Raw genomic sequence first — 24,019 nt, 5'->3', positions numbered from 1 at the left:
GTCAGAGCTGATTTGCATATAGCCAGTGTCTAACCCAGGGTGGTGTGGAGTGCAAAAAAACGATGGATTTAGGCCCAGATCCTTGTACTGGCGTGAATGTATGATATTGTTCTACATTCTGTCCATCAACTGTGTTTTTTGCAATTTTCACCCCGAGTGGGCTGGGTATGCTCAGACGTGAGTCCCAGGCTCTCCACACCACTGGAGTCAAGCTATCCAGGCTGATGAAGGCTGATAGCCAGAAACCGGTCCTTGGATGCTTGATTCTGGTCTGGGAAAGACATGGCTTGATAGTTCGGACTGGACTGTTCCCATGAGGCACAGGGTCAGAGCTGATTTGCATATAGCCAGTGTCTAACCCAGGGTGGTGTGGAGTGCAAAAAACGATGGATGTAGGCCCAGATCCTTGTACTGGGGTGAATGTATGATATTGTTCTACATTCTGTCCATCAACTGTGTTTTTTGCAATTTTCACCCCGAGTGGGCTGGGTATGCTCAGACGTGAGTCCCAGGCTCTCCACACCACTGGAGTCAAGCTATCCAGGCTGATGAAGGCTGATAGCCAGAAACCGGTCCTTGGATGCTTGATTCTGGTCTGGGAAAGACATGGCTTGATAGTTCGGACTGGACTGTTCCCATGAGGCACAGGGTCAGAGCTGATTTGCATATAGCCAGTGTCTAACCCAGGGTGGTGTGGAGTGCAAAAAAACGATGGATTTAGGCCCAGATCCTTGTACTGGCGTGAATGTATGATATTGTTCTACATTCTGTCCATCAACTGTGTTTTTTGCAATTTTCACCCCGAGTGGGCTGGGTATGCTCAGACGTGAGTCCCAGGCTCTCCACACCACTGGAGTCAAGCTATCCAGGCTGATGAAGGCTGATAGCCAGAAACCGGTCCTTGGATGCTTGATTCTGGTCTGGGAAAGACATGGCTTGATAGTTCGGACTGGACTGTTCCCATGAGGCACAGGGTCAGAGCTGATTTGCATATAGCCAGTGTCTAACCCAGGGTGGTGTGGAGTGCAAAAAAACGATGGATTTAGGCCCAGATCCTTTTACTGGGGTGAATGTATGATATTGTTCTACATTCTGTCCATCAACTGTGTTTTTTGCAATTTTCACCCCGAGTGGGCTGGGTATGCTCAGACGTGAGTCCCAGGCTCTCCACACCACTGGAGTCAAGCTATCCAGGCTGATGAAGGCTGATAGCCAGAAACCGGTCCTTGGATGCTTGATTCTGGTCTGGGAAAGACATGGCTTGATAGTTCGGACTGGACTGTTCCCATGAGGCACAGGGTCAGAGCTGATTTGCATATAGCCAGTGTCTAACCCAGGGTGGTGTGGAGTGCAAAAAAATGATGGATTTAGGCCCAGATCCTTGTACTGGGGTGAATGTATGATATTGTTCTACATTCTGTCCATCAACTGTGTTTTTTGCAATTTTCACCCCGAGTGGGCTGGGTATGCTCAGACGTGAGTCCCAGGCTCTCCACACCACTGGAGTCAAGCTATCCAGGCTGATGAAGGCTGATAGCCAGAAACCGGTCCTTGGATGCTTGATTCCGGTCTGGGAAAGACATGGCTTGGTAGTTCGGACTGGACTGTTCCCATGAGGCAGAGGGTCAGAGCTGATTTGCATATAGCCAGTGTCTAACCCAGGGTGGTGTGGAGTGCAAAAAAACGACGGATTTAGGCCCAGATCCTTGTACTGGGGTGAATGTATGATATTGTTCTACATTCTGCCCATCAACTGTGTTTTTTGCAATTTTCACCCGAGTGGGCTGGGTATGCTCAGACCTGAGTCCCAGGCTCTCCACACCACTGGAGTCAAGCTATCCAGGCCGATGAAGGCTGATAGCCAGAAACCGGTCCTTGGATGCTTGATTCTGGTCTGGGAAAGACATGGCTTGATAGTTCAGACTGGACTGTTCCCATGAGGCACAGGGTCAGACCTGATTTGCATATAGCCAGTGTCTAACCCAGGGTGGGGTGGAGTGCAAAAAAAGATGGATTTAGGCCCAGATCCTTGTACTGGGGTGAATGTATGATATTGTTCTACATTCTGTCCATCAACTGTGTTTTTTGCAATTTTCACCCCGAGTGGGCTGGGTATGCTCAGACGTGAGTCCCAGGCTCTCCACACCACTGGAGTCAAGCTATCCAGGGTGATGAAGGCTGATAGCCAGAAACCGGTCCTTGGATGCTTGATTCTGGTCTGGGAAAGACATGGCTTGATAGTTCGGACTGGACTGTTCCCATGAGGCACTGGGTCAGAGCTGATTTGCATATAGCCAGTGTCTAACCCAGGGTGGTGTGGAGTGCAACAAAAACGATGGATTTAGGCCCAGATCCTTGTACTGGGGTGAATGTATGATATTGTTCTACATTCTGTCCATCAACTGTGTTTTTTGCAATTTTCACCCCGAGTGGGCTGGGTATGCTCAGACGTGAGTCCCAGGCTCTCCACATCACTGGAGTCAAGCTATCCAGGCTGATGAAGGCTGATAGCCAGAAACCGGTCCTTGGATGCTTGATTCCGGTCTGGGAAAGACATGGCTTGGTAGTTCGGACTGGACTGTTCCCATGAGGCACAGGGTCAGAGCTGATTTGCATATAGCCAATGTCTAACCCAGGGTGGTGCGGAGTGCAAAAAAACGATGGATTTAGGCCCAGATCCCTGTACTGGGGTGAATGTATGATATTGTTCTACATTCTGTCCATCAACTGTGTTTTTTGCAATTTTCACCCCGAGTGGGCTGGGTATGCTCAGACGTGAGTCCCAGGCTCTCCACACCACTGGAGTCAAGCTATCCAGGCTGATGAAGGCTGATAGCCAGAAACCGGTCCTTGGATGCTTGATTCTGGTCTGGGAAAGACATGGCTTGCTAGTTCGGACTGGACTGTTCCCATGAGGCACAGGGTCAGAGCTGATTTGCATATAGCCAGTGTCTAACCCAGGGTGGTGTGGAGTGCAAAAAAACGATGGATTTAGGCCCAGATCCTTGTACTGGCGTGAATGTATGATATTGTTCTACATTCTGTCCATCAACTGTGTTTTTTGCAATTTTCACCCCGAGTGGGCTGGGTATGCTCAGACGTGAGTCCCAGGCTCTCCACACCACTGGAGTCAAGCTATCCAGGCTGATGAAGGCTGATAGCCAGAAACCGGTCCTTGGATGCTTAATTCTGGTCTGGGAAAGACATGGCTTGATAGTTCGGACTGGACTGTTCCCATGAGGCACAGGGTCAGAGCTGATTTGCATATAGCCAGTGTCTTACCCAGGGCGGTGTGGAGTGCAAAAAACGATGGATTAAGGCCCAGATCCTTGTACTGGGGTGAATGTATGATATTGTTCTACATTCTGTCCATCAACTGTGTTTTTTGCAATTTTCACCCCGAATGGGCTGGGTATGCTCAGACAAGAGTCCCAGGCTCCCCACACCACTGGAGTCAAGCTATCCAGGCTGATGAAGGCTGATAGCCAGAAACCGGTCCTTGGATGCTTGATTCTGGTCTGGGAAAGACATGGCTTGATAGTTCGGACTGGACTGTTCCCATGAGGCACAGGGTCAGAGCTGATTTGCATATAGCCAGTGTCTAACCCAGGGTGGTGTGGAGTGCAAAAAAACGATGGATTTAGGCCCAGATCCTTGTACTGGGGTGAATGTATGATATTGTTCTACATTCTGCCCATCAACTGTGTTTTTTGCAATTTTCACCCCGAGTGGGCTGGGTATGCTCAGACGTGAGTCCCAGGCTCTCCACACCACTGGAGTCAAGCTATCCAGGCCGATGAAGGCTGATAGCCAGAAACCGGTCCTTGGATGCTTGATTCTGGTCTGGGAAAGACATGGCTTGATAGTTCAGACTGGACTGTTCCCATGAGGCACAGGGTCAGACCTGATTTGCATATAGCCAGTGTCTAACCCAGGGTGGTGTGGAGTGCAAAAAAACGATGGATTTAGGCCCAGATCCTTGTACTGGGGTGAATGTATGATATTGTTCTACATTCTGTCCATCAACTGTGTTTTTTGCAATTTTCACCCCGAGTGGGCTGGGTATGCTCAGACATGAGTCCCAGGCTCTCCACACCACTGGAGTCAAGCTATCCAGGGTGATGAAGGCTGATAGCCAGAAACCGGTCCTTGGATGCTTGATTCTGGTCTGGGAAAGACATGGCTTGATAGTTCGGACTGGACTGTTCCCATGAGGCACAGGGTCAGAGCTGATTTGCATATAGCCAGTGTCTAACCCAGGGTGGTGTGGAGTGCAAAAAAACGATGGATTTAGGCCCAGATCCTTGTACTGGGGTGAATGTATGATATTGTTCTACATTCTGTCCATCAACTGTGTTTTTTGCAATTTTCACCCCGAGTGGGCTGGGTATGCTCAGACGTGAGTCCCAGGCTCTCCACATCACTGGAGTCAAGCTATCCAGGCTGATGAAGGCTGATAGCCAGAAACCGGTCCTTGGATGCTTGATTCCGGTCTGGGAAAGACATGGCTTGGTAGTTCGGACTGGACTGTTCCCATGAGGCATAGGGTCAGAGCTGATTTGCATATAGCCAATATCTAACCCAGGGTGGTGCGGAGTGCAAAAAAACGATGGATTTAGGCCCAGATCCCTGTACTGGGGTGAATGTATGATATTGTTCTACATTCTGTCCATCAACTGTGTTTTTTGCAATTTTCACCCCGAGTGGGCTGGGTATGCTCAGACGAGAGTCCCAGGCTCTCCACACCACTGGAGTCAAGCTATCCAGGCTGATGAAGGCTGATAGCCAGAAACCGGTCCTTGGATGCTTGATTCTGGTCTGGGAAAGACATGGCTTGCTAGTTCGGACTGGACTGTTCCCATGAGGCACAGGGTCAGAGCTGATTTGCATATAGCCAGTGTCTAACCCAGGGTGGTGTGGAGTGCAAAAAAACGATGGATTTAGGCCCAGATCCTTGTACTGGCGTGAATGTATGATATTGTTCTACATTCTGTCCATCAACTGTGTTTTTTGCAATTTTCACCCCGAGTGGGCTGGGTATGCTCAGACGTGAGTCCCAGGCTCTCCACACCACTGGAGTCAAGCTATCCAGGCTGATGAAGGCTGATAGCCAGAAACCGGTCCTTGGATGCTTGATTCTGGTCTGGGAAAGACATGGCTTGATAGTTCGGACTGGACTGTTCCCATGAGGCACAGGGTCAGAGCTGATTTGCATATAGCCAGTGTCTAACCCAGGGTGGTGTGGAGTGCAAAAAAACGATGGATGTAGGCCCAGATCCTTGTACTGGGGTGAATGTATGATATTGTTCTACATACTGTCCATCAACTGTGTTTTTTGCAATTTTCACCCCGAGTGGGCTGGGTATGCTCAGACGTGAGTCCCAAGCTCTCCACACCACTGGAGTCAAGCTATCCAGGCTGATGAAGGCTGATAGCCAGAAACCGGTCCTTGGATGCTTGATTCTGGTCTGGGAAAGACATGGCTTGATAGTTCGGACTGGACTGTTCCCATGAGGCACAGGGTCAGAGCTGATTTGCATATAGCCAGTGTCTAACCCAGGGTGGTGTGGAGTGCAAAAAAACGATGGATTTAGGCCCAGATCCTTGTACTGGCGTGAATGTATGATATTGTTCTACATTCTGTCCATCAACTGTGTTTTTTGCAATTTTCACCCCGAGTGGGCTGGGTATGCTCAGACGTGAGTCCCAGGCTCTCCACACCACTGGAGTCAAGCTATCCAGGCTGATGAAGGCTGATAGCCAGAAACCGGTCCTTGGATGCTTGATTCTGGTCTGGGAAAGACATGGCTTGATAGTTCGGACTGGACTGTTCCCATGAGGCACAGGGTCAGAGCTGATTTGCATATAGCCAGTGTCTAACCCAGGGTGGGGTGGAGTGCAAAAAAAGATGGATTTAGGCCCAGATCCTTGTACTGGGGTGAATGTATGATATTGTTCTACATTCTGTCCATCAACTGTGTTTTTTGCAATTTTCACCCCGAGTGGGCTGGGTATGCTCAGACGTGAGTCCCAGGCTCTCCACACCACTGGAGTCAAGCTATCCAGGGTGATGAAGGCTGATAGCCAGAAACCGGTCCTTGGATGCTTGATTCTAGTCTGGGAAAGACATGGCTTGATAGTTCGGACTGGACTGTTCCCATGAGGCAGAGGGTCAGAGCTGATTTGCATATAGCCAGTGTCTAACCCAGGGTGGTGTGGAGTGCAAAAAAACGACGGATTTAGGCCCAGATCCTTGTACTGGGGTGAATGTATGATATTGTTCTACATTCTGCCCATCAACTGTGTTTTTTGCAATTTTCACCCGAGTGGGCTGGGTATGCTCAGACGTGAGTCCCAGGCTCTCCACACCACTGGAGTCAAGCTATCCAGGCCGATGAAGGCTGATAGCCAGAAACCGGTCCTTGGATGCTTGATTCTGGTCTGGGAAAGACATGGCTTGATAGTTCAGACTGGACTGTTCCCATGAGGCACAGGGTCAGACCTGATTTGCATATAGCCAGTGTCTAACCCAGGGTGGGGTGGAGTGCAAAAAAAGATGGATTTAGGCCCAGATCCTTGTACTGGGGTGAATGTATGATATTGTTCTACATTCTGTCCATCAACTGTGTTTTTTGCAATTTTCACCCCGAGTGGGCTGGGTATGCTCAGACGTGAGTCCCAGGCTCTCCACACCACTGGAGTCAAGCTATCCAGGGTGATGAAGGCTGATAGCCAGAAACCGGTCCTTGGATGCTTGATTCTAGTCTGGGAAAGACATGGCTTGATAGTTCGGACTGGACTGTTCCCATGAGGCACAGGGTCAGAGCTGATTTACATATAGCCAGTGTCTAACCCAGGGTGGTGTGGAGTGCAACAAAAACGATGGATTTAGGCCCAGATCCTTGTACTGGGGTGAATGTATGATATTGTTCTACATTCTGTCCATCAACTGTGTTTTTTGCAATTTTCACCCCGAGTGGGCTGGGTATGCTCAGACGTGAGTCCCAGGCTCTCCACATCACTGGAGTCAAGCTATCCAGGCTGATGAAGGCTGATAGCCAGAAACCGGTCCTTGGATGCTTGATTCCGGTCTGGGAAAGACATGGCTTGGTAGTTCGGACTGGACTGTTCCCATGAGGCACAGGGTCAGAGCTGATTTGCATATAGCCAATGTCTAACTCAGGGTGGTGCGGAGTGCAAAAAAACGATGGATTTAGGCCCAGATCCCTGTACTGGGGTGAATGTATGATATTGTTCTACATTCTGTCCATCAACTGTGTTTTTTGCAATTTTCACCCCGAGTGGGCTGGGTATGCTCAGACGTGAGTCCCAGGCTCTCCACACCACTGGAGTCAAGCTATCCAGGCTGATGAAGGCTGATAGCCAGAAACCGGTCCTTGGATGCTTGATTCTGGTCTGGGAAATACATGGCTTGCTAGTTCGGACTGGACTGTTCCCATGAGGCACAGGGTCAGAGCTGATTTGCATATAGCCAGTGTCTAACCCAGGGTGGTGTGGAGTGCAAAAAAACGATGGATTTAGGCCCAGATCCTTGTACTGGCGTGAATGTATGATATTGTTCTACATTCTGTCCATCAACTGTGTTTTTTGCAATTTTCACCCCGAGTGGGCTGGGTATGCTCAGACGTGAGTCCCAGGCTCTCCACACCACTGGAGTCAAGCTATCCAGGCTGATGAAGGCTGATAGCCAGAAACCGGTCCTTGGATGCTTAATTCTGGTCTGGGAAAGACATGGCTTGATAGTTCGGACTGGACTGTTCCCATGAGGCACAGGGTCAGAGCTGATTTGCATATAGCCAGTGTCTTACCCAGGGCGGTGTGGAGTGCAAAAAACGATGGATTAAGGCCCAGATCCTTGTACTGGGGTGAATGTATGATATTGTTCTACATTCTGTCCATCAACTGTGTTTTTTGCAATTTTCACCCCGAATGGGCTGGGTATGCTCAGACAAGAGTCCCAGGCTCCCCACACCACTGGAGTCAAGCTATCCAGGCTGATGAAGGCTGATAGCCAGAAACCGGTCCTTGGATGCTTGATTCTGGTCTGGGAAAGACATGGCTTGATAGTTCGGACTGGACTGTTCCCATGAGGCACAGGGTCAGAGCTGATTTGCATATAGCCAGTGTCTAACCCAGGGTGGTGTGGAGTGCAAAAAAACGATGGATTTAGGCCCAGATCCTTGTACTGGGGTGAATGTATGATATTGTTCTACATTCTGCCCATCAACTGTGTTTTTTGCAATTTTCACCCCGAGTGGGCTGGGTATGCTCAGACGTGAGTCCCAGGCTCTCCACACCACTGGAGTCAAGCTATCCAGGCCGATGAAGGCTGATAGCCAGAAACCGGTCCTTGGATGCTTGATTCTGGTCTGGGAAAGACATGGCTTGATAGTTCGGACTGGACTGTTCCCATGAGGCACAGGGTCAGAGCTGATTTGCATATAGCCAGTGTCTAACCCAGGGTGGTGTGAAGTGCAAAAAAACGATGGATTTAGGCCCAGATCCTTGTACTGGGGTGAATGTATGATATTGTTCTACATTCTGTCCATCAACTGTGTTTTTTGCAATTTTCACCCCGAGTGGGCTGGGTATGCTCAGACGTGAGTCCCAGGCTCTCCACATCACTGGAGTCAAGCTATCCAGGCTGATGAAGGCTGATAGCCAGAAACCGGTCCTTGGATGCTTGATTCCGGTCTGGGAAAGACATGGCTTGGTAGTTCGGACTGGACTGTTCCCATGAGGCACAGGGTCAGAGCTGATTTGCATATAGCCAATGTCTAACCCAGGGTGGTGCGGAGTGCAAAAAAACGATGGATTTAGGCCCAGATCCCTGTACTGGGGTGAATGTATGATATTGTTCTACATTCTGTCCATCAACTGTGTTTTTTGCAATTTTCACCCCGAGTGGGCTGGGTATGCTCAGACGTGAGTCCCAGGCTCTCCACACCACTGGAGTCAAGCTATCCAGGCTGATGAAGGCTGATAGCCAGAAACCGGTCCTTGGATGCTTGATTCTGGTCTGGGAAAGACATGGCTTGCTAGTTCGGACTGGACTGTTCCCATGAGGCACAGGGTCAGAGCTGATTTGCATATAGCCAGTGTCCAACCCAGGGTGGTGTGGAGTGCAAAAAAACGATGGATTTAGGCCCAGATCCTTGTACTGGTGTGAATGTATGATATTGTTCTACATTCTGTCCATCAACTGTGTTTTTTGCAATTTTCACCCCGAGTGGGCTGGGTATGCTCAGACGTGAGTCCCAGGCTCTCCACACCACTGGAGTCAAGCTATCCAGGCTGATGAAGGCTGATAGCCAGAAACCGGTCCTTGGATGCTTGATTCTGGTCTGGGAAAGACATGGCTTGATAGTTCGGACTGGACTGTTCCCATGAGGCACAGGGTCAGAGCTGATTTGCATATAGCCAGTGTCTAACCCAGGGCGGTGTGGAGTGCAAAAAAACGATGGATTTAGGCCCAGATCCTTGTACTGGGGTGAATGTATGATATTGTTCTACATTCTGTCCATCAACTGTGTTTTTTGCAATTTTCACCCCGAATGGGCTGGGTATGCTCAGACAAGAGTCCCAGGCTCTCCACACCACTGGAGTCAAGCTATCCAGGCTGATGAAGGCTGATAGCCAGAAACCGGTCCTTGGATGCTTGATTCTGGTCTGGGAAAGACATGGCTTGATAGTTCGGACTGGACTGTTCCCATGAGGCACAGGGTCAGAGCTGATTTGCATATAGCCAGTGTCTAACCCAGGGTGGTGTGGAGTGCAAAAAAACAATGGATTCAGGCCTAGATCCTTGTACTGGGGTGAATGTATGATATTGTTCTACATTCTGTCCATCAACTGTGTTTTTTGCAATTTTCACCCCGAGTGGGCTGGGTATGCTCAGACGTGAGTCCCAGGCTCTCCACACCACTGGAGTCAAGCTATCCAGGCTGATGAAGGCTGATAGCCAGAAACCGGTCCTTGGATGCTTGATTCCGGTCTGGGAAAGACATGGCTTGGTAGTTCGGACTGGACTGTTCCCATGAGGCACAGGGTCAGAGCTGATTTGCATATAGCCAGTGTCTAACCCAGGGTGGTGTGGAGTGCAAAAAAACGATGGATTTAGGCCCAGATCCTTGTACTGGGGTGAATGTATGATATTGTTCTACATTCTGCCCATCAACTGTGTTTTTTGCAATTTTCACCCCGAGTGGGCTGGGTATGCTCAGACGTGAGTCCCAGGCTCTCCACACCACTGGAGTCAAGCTATCCAGGCCGATGAAGGCTGATAGCCAGAAACCGGTCATTGGATGCTTGATTCTGGTCTGGGAAAGACATGGCTTGATAGTTCGGACTGGACTGTTCCCATGAGGCACAGGGTCAGAGCTGATTTGCATATAGCCAGTGTCTAACCCAGGGTGGTGTGGAGTGCAAAAAAACGATGGATTTAGGCCCAGATCCTTGTACTGGGGTGAATGTATGATATTGTTCTACATTCTGTCCATCAACTGTGTTTTTTGCAATTTTCACCCCGAGTGGGCTGGGTATGCTCAGACGTGAGTCCCAGGCTCTCCACACCACTGGAGTCAAGCTATCCAGGGTGATGAAGGCTGATAGCCAGAAACCGGTCCTTGGATGCTTGATTCTGGTCTGGGAAAGACATGGCTTGATAGTTCGGACTGGACTGTTCCCATGAGGCACAGGGTCAGAGCTGATTTGCATATAGCCAGTGTCTAACCCAGGGTGGTGTGGAGTGCAAAAAAACTATGGATTTAGGCCCAGATCCTTGTACTGGGGTGAATGTATGATATTGTTCTACATTCTGTCCATCAACTGTGTTTTTTGCAATTTTCACCCGAGTGGGCTGGGTATGCTCAGACGTGAGTCCCAGGCTCTCCACACCACTGGAGTCAAGCTATCCAGGCTGATGAAGGCTGATAGCCAGAAACCGGTCCTTGGATGCTTGATTCCGGTCTGGGAAAGACATGGCTTGGTAGTTCGGACTGGACTGTTCCCATGAGGCACAGGGTCAGAGCTGATTTGCATATAGCCAATGTCTAACCCAGGGTGGTGTGGAGTGCAAAAAAACGATGGATTTAGGCCCAGATCCTTGTACTGGCGTGAATGTATGATATTGTTCTACATTCTGTCCATCAACTGTGTTTTTTGCAATTTTCACCCCGAGTGGGCTGGGTATGCTCAGACGTGAGTCTCAGGCTCTCCACACCACTGGAGTCAAGCTATCCAGGCTGATGAAGGCTGATAGCCAGAAACCGGTCCTTGGATGCTTGATTCTGGTCTGGGAAAGACATGGCTTGATATTTCAGACTGGACTGTTCCCATGAGGCACAGGGTCAGAGCTGATTTGCATATAGCCAGTGTCTAACCCAGGGTGGTGTGGAGTGCAAAAAAACGATGGATTTAGGCCCAGATCCTTGTACTGGGGTGAATGTATGATATTGTTCTACATTCTGTCCATCAACTGTGTTTTTTGCAATTTTCACCCCGAGTGGGCTGGGTATGCTCAGACGTGAGTCCCAGGCTCTCCACACCACTGGAGTCAAGCTATCCAGGCTGATGAAGGCTGATAGCCAGAAACCGGTCCTTGGATGCTTGATTCTGGTCTGGGAAAGACATGGCCTGATAGTTCGGACTGGACTGTTCCCATGAGGCACAGGGTCAGAGCTGATTTGCATATAGCCAGTGTCTAACCCAGGGTGGTGTGGAGTGCAAAAAAACGATGGATTCAGGCCCAGATCCTTGTACTGGGGTGAATGTATGATATTGTTCTACATTCTGTCCATCAACTGTGTTTTTTGCAATTTTCACCCCGAGTGGGCTGGTTATGCTCAGACGTGAGTCCCAGGCTCTCCACACCACTGGAGTCAAGCTATCCAGGCTGATGAAGGCTGATAGCCAGAAACCGGTCCTTGGATGCTTGATTCCGGTCTGGGAAAGACATGGCTTGGTAGTTCGGACTGGACTGTTCCCATGAGGCACAGGGTCAGAGCTGATTTGCATATAGCCAGTGTCTAACCCAGGGTGGTGTGGAGTGCAAAAAAACGATGGATTTAGGCCCAGATCCTTGTACTGGGGTGAATGTATGATATTGTTCTACATTCTGTCCATCAACTGTGTTTTTTGCAATTTTCACCCCGAGTGGCCTGGGTATGCTCAGACGTGAGTCCCAGGCTCTCCACAACACTGGAGTCAAGCTATCCAGGGTGATGAAGGCTGATAGCCAGAAACCGTTCCTTGGATGCTTGATTCTGGTCTGGGAAAGACATGGCTTGATAGTTCGGACTGGACTGTTCCCATGAGGCACAGGGTCAGAGCTGATTTGCATATAGCCAGTGTCTAACCCAGGGTGGTGTGGAGTGCAAAAAAACTATGGATTTAGGCCCAGATCCTTGTACTGGGGTGAATGTATGATATTGTTCTACATTCTGTCCATCAACTGTGTTTTTTGCAATTTTCACCCCGAGTGGGCTGGGTATGCTCAGACGCGAGTCCCAGGCTCTCCACACCACTGGAGTCAAGCTATCCAGGCTGATGAAGGCTGATAGCCAGAAACCGGTCCTTGGATGCTTGATTCCGGTCTGGGAAAGACATGGCTTGATATTTCGGACTGGACTGTTCCCATGAGGCACAGGGTCAGAGCTGATTTGCATATAGCCAGTGTCTAACCCAGGGTGGTGTGGAGTGCAAAAAAACGATGGATTTAGGCCCAGATCCTTGTACTGGGGTGAATGTATGATATTGTTCTACATTCTGTCCATCAACTGTGTTTTTTGCAATTTTCACCCCGAGTGGGCTGGGTATGCTCAGACGTGAGTCCCAGGCTCTCCACACTACTGGAGTCAAGCTATCCAGGCTGATGAAGGCTGATAGCCAGAAACCGGTCCTTGGATGCTTGATTCTGGTCTGGGAAAGACATGGCTTGATAGTTCGGACTGGACTGTTCCCATGAGGCACAGGGTCAGAGCTGATTTGCATATAGCCAGTGTCTAACCCAGGGTGGTGTGGAGTGCAAAAAAACGATGGATTCAGGCCCAGATCCTTGTACTGGGGTGAATGTATGATATTGTTCTACATTCTGTCCATCAACTGTGTTTTTTGCAATTTTCACCCCGAGTGGGCTGGTTATGCTCAGACGTGAGTCCCAGGCTCTCCACACCACTGGAGTCAAGCTATCCAGGGTGATGAAGGCTGATAGCCAGAAACCGGTCCTTGGATGCTTGATTCTGGTCTGGGAAAGACATGGCTTGATAGTTCGGACTGGACTGTTCCCATGAGGCACAGGGTCAGAGCTGATTTGCATATAGCCAGTGTCTAACCCAGGGTGGTGTGGAGTGCAAAAAAACTATGGATTTAGGCCCAGATCCTTGTACTGGGGTGAATGTATGATATTGTTCTACATTCTGTCCATCAACTGTGTTTTTTGCAATTTTCACCCGAGTGGGCTGGGTATGCTCAGACGTGAGTCCCAGGCTCTCCACACCACTGGAGTCAAGCTATCCAGGCTGATGAAGGCTGATAGCCAGAAACCGGTCCTTGGATGCTTGATTCCGGTCTGGGAAAGACATGGCTTGGTAGTTCGGACTGGACTGGTCCCATGAGGCACAGGGTCAGAGCTGATTTGCATATAGCCAATGTCTAACCCAGGGTGGTGTGGAGTGCAAAAAAACGATGGATTTAGGCCCAGATCCTTGTACTGGCGTGAATGTATGATATTGTTCTACATTCTGTCCATCAACTGTGTTTTTTGCAATTTTCACCCCGAGTGGGCTGGGTATGCTCAGACGTGAGTCCCAGGCTCTCCACACCACTGGAGTCAAGCTATCCAGGCTGATGAAGGCTGATAGCCAGAAACCGGTCCTTGGATGCTTGATTCTGGTCTGGGAAAGACATGGCTTGATATTTCAGACTGGACTGTTCCCATGAGGCACAGGGTCAGAGCTGATTTGCATATAGCCAGTGTCTAACCCAGGGTGGTGTGGAGTGCAAAAAAACGATGGATTTAGGCCCAGATCCTTGTACTGGGGTGAATGTATGATATTGTTCTACATTCTGTCCATCAACTGTGTTTTTTGCAATTTTCACCCCGAGTGGGCTGGGTATGCTCAGACGTGAGTCCCAGGCTCTCCACACCACTGGAGTCAAGCTATCCAGGCTGATGAAGGCTGATAGCCAGAAACCGGTCCTTGGATGCTTGATTCTGGTCTGGGAAAGACATGGCCTGATAGTTCGGACTGGACTGTTCCCATGAGGCACAGGGTCAGAGCTGATTTGCATATAGCCAGTGTCTAACCCAGGGTGGTGTGGAGTGCAAAAAAACGATGGATTCAGGCCCAGATCCTTGTACTGGGGTGAATGTATGATATTGTTCTACATTCTGTCCATCAACTGTGTTTTTTGCAATTTTCACCCCGAGTGGGCTGGTTATGCTCAGACGTGAGTCCCAGGCTCTCCACACCACTGGAGTCAAGCTATCCAGGCTGATGAAGGCTGATAGCCAGAAACCGGTCCTTGGATGCTTGATTCCGGTCTGGGAAAGACATGGCTTGGTAGTTCGGACTGGACTGTTCCCATGAGGCACAGGGTCAGAGCTGATTTGCATATAGCCAGTGTCTAACCCAGGGTGGTGTGGAGTGCAAAAAAACGATGGATTTAGGCCCAGATCCTTGTACTGGGGTGAATGTATGATATTGTTCTACATTCTGTCCATCAACTGTGTTTTTTGCAATTTTCACCCCGAGTGGCCTGGGTATGCTCAGACGTGAGTCCCAGGCTCTCCACAACACTGGAGTCAAGCTATCCAGGGTGATGAAGGCTGATAGCCAGAAACCGGTCCTTGGATGCTTGATTCTGGTCTGGGAAAGACATGGCTTGATAGTTCGGACTGGACTGTTCCCATGAGGCACAGGGTCAGAGCTGATTTGCATATAGCCAGTGTCTAACCCAGGGTGGGGTGGAGTGCAAAAAAACTATGGATTTAGGCCCAGATCCTTGTACTGGGGTGAATGTATGATATTGTTCTACATTCTGTCCATCAACTGTGTTTTTTGCAATTTTCACCCCGAGTGGGCTGGGTATGCTCAGACGCGAGTCCCAGGCTCTCCACACCACTGGAGTCAAGCTATCCAGGCTGATGAAGGCTGATAGCCAGAAACCGGTCCTTGGATGCTTGATTCCGGTCTGGGAAAGACATGGCTTGGTAGTTCGGACTGGACTGTTCCCATGAGGCACAGGGTCAGAGCTGATTTGCATATAGCCAATGTCTAACCCAGGGTGGTGTGGAGTGCAAAAAAACGATGGATTTAGGCCCAGATCCTTGTACTGGCGTGAATGTATGATATTGTTCTACATTCTGTCCATCAACTGTGTTTTTTGCAATTTTCACCCCGAGTGGGCTGGGTATGCTCAGACGTGAGTCTCAGGCTCTCCACACCACTGGAGTCAAGCTATCCAGGCTGATGAAGGCTGATAGCCAGAAACCGGTCCTTGGATGCTTGATTCTGGTCTGGGAAAGACATGGCTTGATATTTCAGACTGGACTGTTCCCATGAGGCACAGGGTCAGAGCTGATTTGCATATAGCCAGTGTCTAACCCAGGGTGGTGTGGAGTGCAAAAAAACGATGGATTTAGGCCCAGATCCTTGTACTGGGGTGAATGTATGATATTGTTCTACATTCTGTCCATCAACTGTGTTTTTTGCAATTTTCACCCCGAGTGGGCTGGGTATGCTCAGACGTGAGTCCCAGGCTCTCCACACCACTGGAGTCAAGCTATCCAGGCTGATGAAGGCTGATAGCCAGAAACCGGTCCTTGGATGCTTGATTCTGGTCTGGGAAAGACATGGCCTGATAGTTCGGACTGGACTGTTCCCATGAGGCACAGGGTCAGAGCTGATTTGCATATAGCCAGTGTCTAACCCAGGGTGGTGTGGAGTGCAAAAAAACGATGGATTCAGGCCCAGATCCTTGTACTGGGGTGAATGTATGATATTGTTCTACATTCTGTCCATCAACTGTGTTTTTTGCAATTTTCACCCCGAGTGGGCTGGTTATGCTCAGACGTGAGTCCCAGGCTCTCCACACCACTGGAGTCAAGCTATCCAGGCTGATGAAGGCTGATAGCCAGAAACCGGTCCTTGGATGCTTGATTCCGGTCTGGGAAAGACATGGCTTGGTAGTTCGGACTGGACTGTTCCCATGAGGCACAGGGTCAGAGCTGATTTGCATATAGCCAGTGTCTAACCCAGGGTGGTGTGGAGTGCAAAAAAACGATGGATTTAGGCCCAGATCCTTGTACTGGGGTGAATGTATGATATTGTTCTACATTCTGTCCATCAACTGTGTTTTTTGCAATTTTCACCCCGAGTGGCCTGGGTATGCTCAGACGTGAGTCCCAGGCTCTCCACAACACTGGAGTCAAGCTATCCAGGGTGATGAAGGCTGATAGCCAGAAACCGTTCCTTGGATGCTTGATTCTGGTCTGGGAAAGACATGGCTTGATAGTTCGGACTGGACTGTTCCCATGAGGCACAGGGTCAGAGCTGATTTGCATATAGCCAGTGTCTAACCCAGGGTGGTGTGGAGTGCAAAAAAACTATGGATTTAGGCCCAGATCCTTGTACTGGGGTGAATGTATGATATTGTTCTACATTCTGTCCATCAACTGTGTTTTTTGCAATTTTCACCCCGAGTGGGCTGGGTATGCTCAGACGCGAGTCCCAGGCTCTCCACACCACTGGAGTCAAGCTATCCAGGCTGATGAAGGCTGATAGCCAGAAACCGGTCCTTGGATGCTTGATTCCGGTCTGGGAAAGACATGGCTTGATATTTCGGACTGGACTGTTCCCATGAGGCACAGGGTCAGAGCTGATTTGCATATAGCCAGTGTCTAACCCAGGGTGGTGTGGAGTGCAAAAAAACGATGGATTTAGGCCCAGATCCTTGTACTGGGGTGAATGTATGATATTGTTCTACATTCTGTCCATCAACTGTGTTTTTTGCAATTTTCACCCCGAGTGGGCTGGGTATGCTCAGACGTGAGTCCCAGGCTCTCCACACTACTGGAGTCAAGCTATCCAGGCTGATGAAGGCTGATAGCCAGAAACCGGTCCTTGGATGCTTGATTCTGGTCTGGGAAAGACATGGCTTGATAGTTCGGACTGGACTGTTCCCATGAGGCACAGGGTCAGAGCTGATTTGCATATAGCCAGTGTCTAACCCAGGGTGGTGTGGAGTGCAAAAAAACGATGGATTCAGGCCCAGATCCTTGTACTGGGGTGAATGTATGATATTGTTCTACATTCTGTCCATCAACTGTGTTTTTTGCAATTTTCACCCCGAGTGGGCTGGTTATGCTCAGACGTGAGTCCCAGGCTCTCCACACCACTGGAGTCAAGCTATCCAGGGTGATGAAGGCTGATAGCCAGAAACCGGTCCTTGGATGCTTGATTCTGGTCTGGGAAAGACATGGCTTGATAGTTCGGACTGGACTGTTCCCATGAGGCACAGGGTCAGAGCTGATTTGCATATAGCCAGTGTCTAACCCAGGGTGGTGTGGAGTGCAAAAAAACTATGGATTTAGGCCCAGATCCTTGTACTGGGGTGAATGTATGATATTGTTCTACATTCTGTCCATCAACTGTGTTTTTTGCAATTTTCACCCGAGTGGGCTGGGTATGCTCAGACGTGAGTCCCAGGCTCTCCACACCACTGGAGTCAAGCTATCCAGGCTGATGAAGGCTGATAGCCAGAAACCGGTCCTTGGATGCTTGATTCCGGTCTGGGAAAGACATGGCTTGGTAGTTCGGACTGGACTGGTCCCATGAGGCACAGGGTCAGAGCTGATTTGCATATAGCCAATGTCTAACCCAGGGTGGTGTGGAGTGCAAAAAAACGATGGATTTAGGCCCAGATCCTTGTACTGGCGTGAATGTATGATATTGTTCTACATTCTGTCCATCAACTGTGTTTTTTGCAATTTTCACCCCGAGTGGGCTGGGTATGCTCAGACGTGAGTCCCAGGCTCTCCACACCACTGGAGTCAAGCTATCCAGGCTGATGAAGGCTGATAGCCAGAAACCGGTCCTTGGATGCTTGATTCTGGTCTGGGAAAGACATGGCTTGATATTTCAGACTGGACTGTTCCCATGAGGCACAGGGTCAGAGCTGATTTGCATATAGCCAGTGTCTAACCCAGGGTGGTGTGGAGTGCAAAAAAACGATGGATTTAGGCCCAGATCCTTGTACTGGGGTGAATGTATGATATTGTTCTACATTCTGTCCATCAACTGTGTTTTTTGCAATTTTCACCCCGAGTGGGCTGGGTATGCTCAGACGTGAGTCCCAGGCTCTCCACACCACTGGAGTCAAGCTATCCAGGCTGATGAAGGCTGATAGCCAGAAACCGGTCCTTGGATGCTTGATTCTGGTCTGGGAAAGACATGGCCTGATAGTTCGGACTGGACTGTTCCCATGAGGCACAGGGTCAGAGCTGATTTGCATATAGCCAGTGTCTAACCCAGGGTGGTGTGGAGTGCAAAAAAACGATGGATTCAGGCCCAGATCCTTGTACTGGGGTGAATGTATGATATTGTTCTACATTCTGTCCATCAACTGTGTTTTTTGCAATTTTCACCCCGAGTGGGCTGGTTATGCTCAGACGTGAGTCCCAGGCTCTCCACACCACTGGAGTCAAGCTATCCAGGCTGATGAAGGCTGATAGCCAGAAACCGGTCCTTGGATGCTTGATTCCGGTCTGGGAAAGACATGGCTTGGTAGTTCGGACTGGACTGTTCCCATGAGGCACAGGGTCAGAGCTGATTTGCATATAGCCAGTGTCTAACCCAGGGTGGTGTGGAGTGCAAAAAAACGATGGATTTAGGCCCAGATCCTTGTACTGGGGTGAATGTATGATATTGTTCTACATTCTGTCCATCAACTGTGTTTTTTGCAATTTTCACCCCGAGTGGCCTGGGTATGCTCAGACGTGAGTCCCAGGCTCTCCACAACACTGGAGTCAAGCTATCCAGGGTGATGAAGGCTGATAGCCAGAAACCGGTCCTTGGATGCTTGATTCTGGTCTGGGAAAGACATGGCTTGATAGTTCGGACTGGACTGTTCCCATGAGGCACAGGGTCAGAGCTGATTTGCATATAGCCAGTGTCTAACCCAGGGTGGTGTGGAGTGCAAAAAAACTATGGATTTAGGCCCAGATCCTTGTACTGGGGTGAATGTATGATATTGTTCTACATTCTGTCCATCAACTGTGTTTTTTGCAATTTTCACCCCGAGTGGGCTGGGTATGCTCAGACGCGAGTCCCAGGCTCTCCACACCACTGGAGTCAAGCTATCCAGGCTGATGAAGGCTGATAGCCAGAAACCGGTCCTTGGATGCTTGATTCCGGTCTGGGAAAGACATGGCTTGATATTTCGGACTGGACTGTTCCCATGAGGCACAGGGTCAGAGCTGATTTGCATATAGCCAGTGTCTAACCCAGGGTGGTGTGGAGTGCAAAAAAACGATGGATTTAGGCCCAGATCCTTGTACTGGGGTGAATGTATGATATTGTTCTACATTCTGTCCATCAACTGTGTTTTTTGCAATTTTCACCCCGAGTGGGCTGGGTATGCTCAGACGTGAGTCCCAGGCTCTCCACACTACTGGAGTCAAGCTATCCAGGCTGATGAAGGCTGATAGCCAGAAACCGGTCCTTGGATGCTTGATTCTGGTCTGGGAAAGACATGGCTTGATAGTTCGGACTGGACTGTTCCCATGAGGCACAGGGTCAGAGCTGATTTGCATATAGCCAGTGTCTAACCCAGGGTGGTGTGGAGTGCAAAAAAACGATGGATTCAGGCCCAGATCCTTGTACTGGGGTGAATGTATGATATTGTTCTACATTCTGTCCATCAACTGTGTTTTTTGCAATTTTCACCCCGAGTGGGCTGGTTATGCTCAGACGTGAGTCCCAGGCTCTCCACACCACTGGAGTCAAGCTATCCAGGGTGATGAAGGCTGATAGCCAGAAACCGGTCCTTGGATGCTTGATTCTGGTCTGGGAAAGACATGGCTTGATAGTTCGGACTGGACTGTTCCCATGAGGCACAGGGTCAGAGCTGATTTGCATATAGCCAGTGTCTAACCCAGGGTGGTGTGGAGTGCAAAAAAACTATGGATTTAGGCCCAGATCCTTGTACTGGGGTGAATGTATGATATTGTTCTACATTCTGTCCATCAACTGTGTTTTTTGCAATTTTCACCCGAGTGGGCTGGGTATGCTCAGACGTGAGTCCCAGGCTCTCCACACCACTGGAGTCAAGCTATCCAGGCTGATGAAGGCTGATAGCCAGAAACCGGTCCTTGGATGCTTGATTCCGGTCTGGGAAAGACATGGCTTGGTAGTTCGGACTGGACTGTTCCCATGAGGCACAGGGTCAGAGCTGATTTGCATATAGCCAATGTCTAACCCAGGGTGGTGTGGAGTGCAAAAAAACGATGGATTTAGGCCCAGATCCTTGTACTGGCGTGAATGTATGATATTGTTCTACATTCTGTCCATCAACTGTGTTTTTTGCAATTTTCACCCCGAGTGGGCTGGGTATGCTCAGACGTGAGTCCCAGGCTCTCCACACCACTGGAGTCAAGCTATCCAGGCTGATGAAGGCTGATAGCCAGAAACCGGTCCTTGGATGCTTGATTCTGGTCTGGGAAAGACATGGCTTGATATTTCAGACTGGACTGTTCCCATGAGGCACAGGGTCAGAGCTGATTTGCATATAGCCAGTGTCTAACCCAGGGTGGTGTGGAGTGCAAAAAAACGACGGATTTAGGCCCAGATCCTTGTACTGGGGTGAATGTATGATATTGTTCTACATTCTGTCCATCAACTGTGTTTTTTGCAATTTTCACCCCGAGTGGGCTGGGTATGCTCAGACGTGAGTCCCAGGCTCTCCACACCACTGGAGTCAAGCTATCCAGGCTGATGAAGGCTGATAGCCAGAAACCGGTCCTTGGATGCTTGATTCTGGTCTGGGAAAGACATGGCCTGATAGTTCGGACTGGACTGTTCCCATGAGGCACAGGGTCAGAGCTGATTTGCATATAGCCAGTGTCTAACCCAGGGTGGTGTGGAGTGCAAAAAAACGATGGATTCAGGCCCAGATCCTTGTACTGGGGTGAATGTATGATATTGTTCTACATTCTGTCCATCAACTGTGTTTTTTGCAATTTTCACCCCGAGTGGGCTGGTTATGCTCAGACGTGAGTCCCAGGCTCTCCACACCACTGGAGTCAAGCTATCCAGGCTGATGAAGGCTGATAGCCAGAAACCGGTCCTTGGATGCTTGATTCCGGTCTGGGAAAGACATGGCTTGGTAGTTCGGACTGGACTGTTCCCATGAGGCACAGGGTCAGAGCTGATTTGCATATAGCCAGTGTCTAACCCAGGGTGGTGTGGAGTGCAAAAAAACGATGGATTTAGGCCCAGATCCTTGTACTGGGGTGAATGTATGATATTGTTCTACATTCTGTCCATCAACTGTGTTTTTTGCAATTTTCACCCCGAGTGGCCTGGGTATGCTCAGACGTGAGTCCCAGGCTCTCCACAACACTGGAGTCAAGCTATCCAGGGTGATGAAGGCTGATAGCCAGAAACCGGTCCTTGGATGCTTGATTCTGGTCTGGGAAAGACATGGCTTGATAGTTCGGACTGGACTGTTCCCATGAGGCACAGGGTCAGAGCTGATTTGCATATAGCCAGTGTCTAACCCAGGGTGGTGTGGAGTGCAAAAAAACTATGGATTTAGGCCCAGATCCTTGTACTGGGGTGAATGTATGATATTGTTCTACATTCTGTCCATCAACTGTGTTTTTTGCAATTTTCACCCCGAGTGGGCTGGGTATGCTCAGACGCGAGTCCCAGGCTCTCCACACCACTGGAGTCAAGCTATCCAGGCTGATGAAGGCTGATAGCCAGAAACCGGTCCTTGGATGCTTGATTCCGGTCTGGGAAAGACATGGCTTGATATTTCGGACTGGACTGTTCCCATGAGGCACAGGGTCAGAGCTGATTTGCATATAGCCAGTGTCTAACCCAGGGTGGTGTGGAGTGCAAAAAAACGATGGATTTAGGCCCAGATCCTTGTACTGGGGTGAATGTATGATATTGTTCTACATTCTGTCCATCAACTGTGTTTTTTGCAATTTTCACCCCGAGTGGGCTGGGTATGCTCAGACGTGAGTCCCAGGCTCTCCACACTACTGGAGTCAAGCTATCCAGGCTGATGAAGGCTGATAGCCAGAAACCGGTCCTTGGATGCTTGATTCTGGTCTGGGAAAGACATGGCTTGATAGTTCGGACTGGACTGTTCCCATGAGGCACAGGGTCAGAGCTGATTTGCATATAGCCAGTGTCTAACCCAGGGTGGTGTGGAGTGCAAAAAAACGATGGATTCAGGCCCAGATCCTTGTACTGGGGTGAATGTATGATATTGTTCTACATTCTGTCCATCAACTGTGTTTTTTGCAATTTTCACCCCGAGTGGGCTGGTTATGCTCAGACGTGAGTCCCAGGCTCTCCACACCACTGGAGTCAAGCTATCCAGGCTGATGAAGGCTGATAGCCAGAAACCGGTCCTTGGATGCTTGATTCCGGTCTGGGAAAGACATGGCTTGGTAGTTCGGACTGGACTGTTCCCATGAGGCACAGGGTCAGAGCTGATTTGCATATAGCCAGTGTCTAACCCAGGGTGGTGTGGAGTGCAAAAAAACGATGGATTTAGGCCCAGATCCTTGTACTGGGGTGAATGTATGATATTGTTCTACATTCTGTCCATCAACTGTGTTTTTTGCAATTTTCACCCCGAGTGGGCTGGGTATGCTCAGACGTGAGTCCCAGGCTCTCCACACCACTGGAGTCAAGCTATCCAGGCTGATGAAGGCTGATAGCCAGAAACCGGTCCTTGGATGCTTGATTCTGGTCTGGGAAAGACATGGCTTGATAGTTCGGACTGGACTGTTCCCATGAGGCACAGGGTCAGAGCTGATTTGCATATAGCCAGTGTCTAACCCAGGGTGGTGTGGAGTGCAAAAAAACGATGGATTTAGGCCCAGATCCTTGTACTGGGGTAAATGTATGATATTGTTCTACATTCTGTCCATCAACTGTGTTTTTTGCAATTTTCACCCCGAGTGGGCTGGGTATCCTCAGACGTGAGTCCCAGGCTCTCCACACCACTGGAGTCAAGCTATCCAGGCTGATGAAGGCTGATAGCCAGAAACCGGTCCTTGGATGCTTGATTCCGGTCTGGGAAAGACATGGCTTGGTAGTTCGGACTGGACTGTTCCCATGAGGCACAGGGTCAGAGCTGATTTGCATATAGCCAGTGTCTAACCCAGGGTGGTGTGGAGTGCAAAAAAACGATGGATTTAGGCCCAGATCCTTGTACTGGGGTAAATGTATGATATTGTTCTACATTCTGTCCATCAACTGTGTTTTTTGCAATTTTCACCCCGAGTGGGCAGGGTATCCTCAGACGTGAGTCCCAGGTTCTCCACACCACTGGAGTCAAGCTATCCAGGCTGATGAAGGCTGATAGCCAGAAACCGGTCCTTGGATGCTTGATTCCGGTCTGGGAAAGACATGGCTTGGTAGTTCGGACTGGACTGTTCCCATGAGGCACAGGGTCAGAGCTGATTTGCATATAGCCAGTGTCTAACCCAGGGTGGTGTGGAGTGCAAAAAAACGATGGATTTAGGCCCAGATCCTTGTACTGGGGTGAATGTATGATATTGTTCTATATTCTGTCCATCAACTGTGTTTTTTGCAATTTTCACCCCGAGTGGGCTGGGTATGCTCAGACGTGAGTCCCAGGCTCTCCACACCACTGGAGTCAAGCTATCCAGGCTGATGTAGGCTGATAGCCAGAAACCGGTCCTTGGATGCTTGATTCCGGTCTGGGGAAGACATGGCTTGGTAGTTCGGACTGG

At 49.6% G+C, this 24,019-nt stretch overlaps 1 protein-coding gene across 1 annotated transcript in view; it reads right to left on the bottom strand.

The window, feature by feature from the left end:
• The window catches only part of LOC144770057 (ATP-binding cassette sub-family A member 10-like), a 1,719,125-nt gene that overhangs the window by 1,038,194 nt on the left and 656,912 nt on the right, over positions 1-24,019 (bottom strand). The gene's annotated exons all lie outside the window — the stretch shown is intronic.

The sequence above is a fragment of the Lissotriton helveticus genome, chromosome 7, assembly GCF_964261635.1.
Source record: "Lissotriton helveticus chromosome 7, aLisHel1.1, whole genome shotgun sequence".
Lineage (NCBI taxonomy): Eukaryota > Metazoa > Chordata > Amphibia > Caudata > Salamandridae > Lissotriton > Lissotriton helveticus.
This window is presented reverse-complemented; position numbering and strand designations above follow the sequence as displayed.